Genomic DNA, 6,422 nt, shown 5'->3' with positions numbered 1-6,422 from the left:
TTACTGTTCCTTGGTAAAAAAAAAAAATTTCACTTACAGATATTACATTTATAGTATCAAAGTATTTTTTAAATGAGATTTAATGTATAGCTTTCACAATAAGTAAATAAACTATTTGATGCTGTAAAAACATTCACAAAAGAAAAGCAGTTTCATTTCTATCGAGAAACAGATAGATAGATAGATAGATAGATAGATAGATAGATAGATAGATAGATAGACATTTCTTCTTAAAATACTTTTTCATGATTTGTACTATACATTTCTAGTTTATAATTACCAATTGATTTTAAAGTGCAATAATATTTTTTTTAGGGTGAGTAAATATTACACATAGGCTTTGGCTCATTTGACATCTCTTTTCTTTTCACTTAACATAATCATATGAAGCCAACCATCACATTTTCTAATTTAACAAACACTAAAGAAAGTGTATCAAGAGGTCCATAAGTAAAACAGATTACACACTGACTGTGGTTTTGGTTGAATATTTTAAAAGCTTGTGTAAGTGCAGAGAGCAGAAGGTGACTGTCACAGCAGAGATGTAGGGAATGACCATCTGCTTGTAAAAGCATGCATCATTGATCTTTCCTTCATTCTTGGCAGTTTGTGCGATTGGGTTAGGACGTCGAGCAACTCGTCCAGCTGGGGTTTCATTTCTAAGAAGACAATACTACCCCTGGTGGCTGGTTTCAGTATTGCGTTACCTTTCGAAGCGTTTCTTTTCACTGGATGCTTGATCATAAGCTGTGGAGCGTTCCTGCTCACCCTTTTCTGAGTGTGGTTTCTGTCACCATGATGGGAGGTTTGTCTGTTGGCCCGTGAGCCATTGCCTGAGTAGGTTGGTTTTGATTGAACATGGCTCTGCGCTCTGCTGCACTGCTTGTCAGCACCATGGATCACTGGATTGCTGATAGCATGGAGGTACTGACCTTTCAGAGTTTCTGGGTGAGAGCACCTCACTGTGATAGGAAACTCTCTCTGACTCCAGCCACCTCTCCTGGCTCAGTAATCTACAGTCACATTTCCACACATCGCCTCTCAAGTCCAACGAGTGGAACAGAGTGCTGGAGCCAAACACCTGTGGATTTATGTTTTTTTTTTTTTTTTTAAAGCGCCTGTTGTTCAGACTCAGCATCTTCAGCTGGGACAGTCTGAAACAGTATTGTCACTGTTATGAATTCTTAAAGGTTTAGGCCAGAAGTAAATGCAAATTTTCTTCTTCTCAATAAAATTGCAATAAAATTCCATGCATCTCTGCATGCTGAAGAACTGAAAAGAGTCTGCTAAGGCTTGAAAACAGCACTGCAAGAATTCCCGTGGCCTTATAACTTGATAAATTGATTTTAGACAAAGGTCTGTTTAATAAAGAGGAACAGCATAGAAAGGGAAGATTTATTTACTTCTATATATGCAGTCCTTAAAAGTTTAAATATATATATATATATGACTCGATTCGTGTGACTTTTGTCTGCAAAAACTCCTAAAACTTTAAATAAATTTTTGCCACTGGGATGAAGTTTCTCCGACATATTTGTAGTGTGGTACTTGCTTGTTTTTTTGCTGTATTTGACTGGTATTACAGTTCGCTTGAATCACTGAATACTGGTAGATTGTAAAGATGTTAAAATGTACTATAATTTAATTCGTTGACTGAATTTTAATGCAAATTCAAACCAATCAAATTAGCAGGTCACTGGAGAAAAGGTGGATGCTTACAGAATACAAGGTTTCAGCAAGGCTCAGATGTCTTGAGCAAATCTGGCTGAGATATATTAAATAATACAATATCTTCAATGCATTTTGCACAAATCTGGTATTAAAGACATGTTTGCTATTTAAATTATTGGTGAAAAATAGTACTGTTGCTGTCTAGAGCAGCTTGTGTACCCAGAATTTCCTTCTTTAAGTGAAGTCGTATTAAAATTTTATCCATGTTCCTGACAAACAATACGGGGACTCACCCTCTTATACATTTCTGGAGAATGATTTTTTTATGCAGAGGCTTTTGAAGTTGAGGATGAAATCCACTGAAAGCAACTGGTCCTCTGATTACATCAGAAAATATGCAAACCTACATCATTTCTCTTACTCTTCAACAAAATACACCATTTCACTACCTTATTTATCTATATATTTATGTTAATACATATAGAAATACACATTCCTATGTGGAACCTTAACAATATATTGTATAATCAAATGCTTCCAGGAATGTATCCGACAAATGATATCATATGAATTTAATGGAAGGCTTTCACTAGCACTCTGGCCCCTAATTCTGTATTGTTAAAAAGGCGGAAATGAGCATTCACCAAGCTTGTGTTCTAGTGAGACTCCTGCTGTAGCAGTCCAAACGCACGCAGGCTGTTAGGCTGCTATTGTCTAAACTTCCTGTTAGCGTGCACACTCCCTTATGTTTCTGTCAGTGCAGGATATCCATGTGTGTTTTACAGGGGGGAGCAAACACAGAGGTTGGAGTGCAATGTTTGGATTTGGATAATAATAATAATAATAATAATAATAATAATAATAATAATAATAATATGAAGCGGGAGAAAAGAGGTGTATATATTTTTTTTAATTTACAGTTACACCCAAATTTGCAAATATACTAAATATACTAAAATTACATAATAATAATAATAATAATAACATCATTAGGGGTAAAAACAAAGAAAATATAATTATTGGGAAAAAGGAATGTTTGAAGCTTCGAGAACTTGACTATACTGTTATTACAATTCAAAAAAGGATTGGACATTGTGGAAAAAACATAAATAAAAAACTAATGCAATGATTTGAAAATCTTATAAATCCACATTTTATTCACATAAAAAAATAAAAGCATATCAAATATTTAAACTGAAAAAAGGGTATTTTAAATTTGATAACTGCAACACATCTCTGAAAAGTTGGAACGGGGCAACAAAAGTCTGGAGAAACATTTTGCAACTAATGAGGTTAATTGACAACAGGTCCCAACTGTGACTGGGTATAAATAGTGTACCTTAGAGTACACTATCAGTGTCTCTCAGAAATAAAGATAGACAGGGCTTCACCAATCTGTAAACAATTGTATCTACAAACACAGAACAATGTTCCTTAACATAAAATTGTGAAAAGTTGAATATCTCATCATTTACAGAACATAATCATCAAAGGTTTCAAAGAATCTGGAGAAATCTTTATGCACAAGGGACAAGAGCAAAAGTCATTATTTTATGTAGAAATCAGAACTCCAGAAATCATTGTATGAACACAGTTTGCCATCTCATCCACAAATGCAAGTTAAATCTATCATTCAAAGAAGGCATATGTAAAAATTACCAAAAAACACTGCCATCCTCTTTGGGCCAAAGTTTATTTAAAATGTACTGAAAACTGTTTCTGTGGTCAGACCAATTGAAATTGAAATTTCTCTTTAAAAACTATTGACATCACATCCTCCGGACTAAAGAGGAGAGGGAACGTTTGGCTTTTTATCACTGCCCAATTAAAAAAGCTGCATCTCTTATGGTATGCAACTGCATGCGTGCCTGTGGAATGGGCAGCTTGCACATTTTAAGATGCTCCATCAATGCTAAACAGTAAATGCAGGTTTTAGAGAAACAAACACTTCTATTCAGAAAACAGCTTTTTTAGGGAATGACTTCGTAGTAAAAGAGTCCGGGTGCTGAACTGGTCTGTCTGCCTTCACCAACTGGTCTCTTCATTTCCCAAATGTATATAGATAGAAGATGTGACACAGTGGTAAACATGGCTTTGTCCTGAATTTTGAGACCTATTACAACCATCAAATTTAAAATGACCTTTTTAAAAATTGTATATATTCTCAATTTAACCGTTTGATTTTTTTATGGGTTTTTTTATGTTTTTTTTTTTTTTTTTATTGTGAACAGAATATGGATTTATAAGATTTGCAAATCAGTGCATTCTGATATTCAGGTAACCAGTATAAAGAATACATGAATTAATAAAACACTGGCTTGGATGACAAACTAGCTTATTCTTAATTAGTTGTTCTTTAATACAGTGCTGTTCATTAGCATTTAGCATTTTTGTACACAATCATAATTAACATATAAAGCCTATGAGGGTAATATGGATGCACACTAATATCTTCTCTACTTAAAACAGCTTGCTATAAAAAGTGATTTAAGGCAAATTCACAATACATTCTATATATATTTCTTTTTATTTACTTCTACTGTTCTAGTGTTGTAAATATAATGTTAAGATATGACAGCATTCACACCCTGTTGTGTGCTTATGGTGCAAACAATGGTATGTTTAAGTAACATAATATAGTACAAAGGTTATGGGTTTTAATCCTATTTCCATGCTGCCACTGTTGTGCCTTGATCTTCTCTGCTCCTGGGTAGCTATCATGTGTGACCCTTTGTTCTGACCCCAGTTTCCTACCAAGCTTGCACGTGTAAAGAATAGGATTCTTTCCCAGAGGAAAGTTTTATTACTCAGAGTTTGCTTTTAGATCCACAGGGGACTTAATGCTGATTCTGCCTGTATTAAAAGCAGTTGGGCTGAAAAAAAAATCAAGACTCAAATGAATTTGGGAAGTAAAATAAAACCATAAAGTATACCTAATCAGTCAAGAGAAAAAATAAGTCAAATCTATTCACTAGCAAATACTTTAGCATGTGATATAGATATTGTCAGTGTATAATGACTGAAAAATTCTGCCACACAAAAATCTGCAAATAAATACACACAGCTAATCGAGTGTATTTGCTTTAGCAAGATCCCCACTAAATATAAAAGACACACACCTAAGCCATATAGGTTTGTTGTCCAGCAAGCTACTGTACAAATACAAGCTGACATAACATTAAGATATTATGTTTGCTAGCATCGCAAAATCGAATTATTAGCTTATGGTAGCTAGAAATAAACTGGTGGATTACAGTGTTATGCCTCCAAATAATGCATTTCATTACAGTAAAAAATGTCAAATTAATTCTCCATTTGCTTGCAAATCTTACTCCAGAACAACATTACACTCTTAACAATCTTCACCATGAGATTTACACATGGCATTGTAACCAAACTGACTAGGAGACCAGGCTTGGTCCACCCCTGTTCACACAGAACAGTGCACAACTCTGAGATAAGAGCTATCTCCCTATTCTGCATACATGAGCTCGCAGATGCCTATGATTGGCTATCACCACTGTAATTTACAGGGAAGAGAGACTATGCCAACCCTGCCTAATTACAACTCTTACAAGAGATATCAAAATTTCAAAGTTGATACCAAAGCTATGGGTGAATTTGAACTATTTGATCACTCATGCAGACAACATCTTCATGTCTTACAGTTTTTCTAACCACCCTGCTAAACAAAATAGACACTTCAACCAATAACAATATTGTGGAAAGGTTTTAGAATATGGATGTTTCATGACGTATACAGTAGACACCAACATGTGACCTACACGTTTCTAAAGGACTTCTACTTATCCTTACTAACTCACTGGGCATAACATAAAGGCAACAAACTCCCAGGATAGAGATCCAGATCGAGATCCACAGGGACTTTACAGTTTCCTTTATAAACATTAACATTTTTTACAAATATCTATAAGGAATTCTGTTGGTTTTTTTTGTTTGTTTTTTGGTGTTCTAACATCCAGTTATTTTTGTTCATCGTTTTCATTGGAACTGATAGTTTGTGTCATGACTGCTTCAACTGCTGGCTAACATTCACCCAAAAAAATAGGAACAACATACAATTGAAGTATACACATTTATCGTTCATTTAGTATATTTCTTCATTCTAATGGTTTAAAAGTCATTCCTGTCTACTCTGTTGATACAGAAATAAATTTTTGTATAAAATCATTAATGAGACCTGCAATCTAAATGGCAGCCTACGGAAGAGAAATGCAAATGGTTGTGTATATAAGGGTTTATCAACCATTTATTTAGCTCTGTCTTTTTTAATTAAAAACTTTTTTTCCTCGAGACAAGACCTCATCCTAGAGCTACCCACTTGTTCCCGTTTATCAACAGGTTCTAACATGTTTATCATCCGAACACCAAATGCAGCATCATGGCCGTGACCTCATGGCGCTGAGGCAGAGCGTCTCCATGGTAACGCGCCATGAAGAGCATGCAGTCCTTGAGGACAGACGGCGCTTTTCGGTCACGTGGTCTCACAACATGGCGGCTCCGATACAGGGATACAGTCTGAGTCGGAGCTCCTAGTGCCGCGTATCGCTATAGCCAACTTGTTCGGGAGGAGAAAAACCATGAACGGGACTGGATGGGAGTCCTGATCAGCGAGGCTGCTTAGATAGAAATAGGAAAGGAAAAGGAAATAGCGGATTGTTTGGAACTGGAGAGTGGCGCTGAATTGATGGGGGTAGATAAGACTCAGTGGGGTTCAAAGTTTTAGCGCT

Source organism: Silurus meridionalis, chromosome 3 (genome assembly GCF_014805685.1).
Source record: "Silurus meridionalis isolate SWU-2019-XX chromosome 3, ASM1480568v1, whole genome shotgun sequence".
NCBI lineage: Eukaryota > Metazoa > Chordata > Actinopteri > Siluriformes > Siluridae > Silurus > Silurus meridionalis.
The sequence above is the reverse complement of the archived record's forward strand: the minus strand, read 5'-3'. Positions refer to the sequence as shown.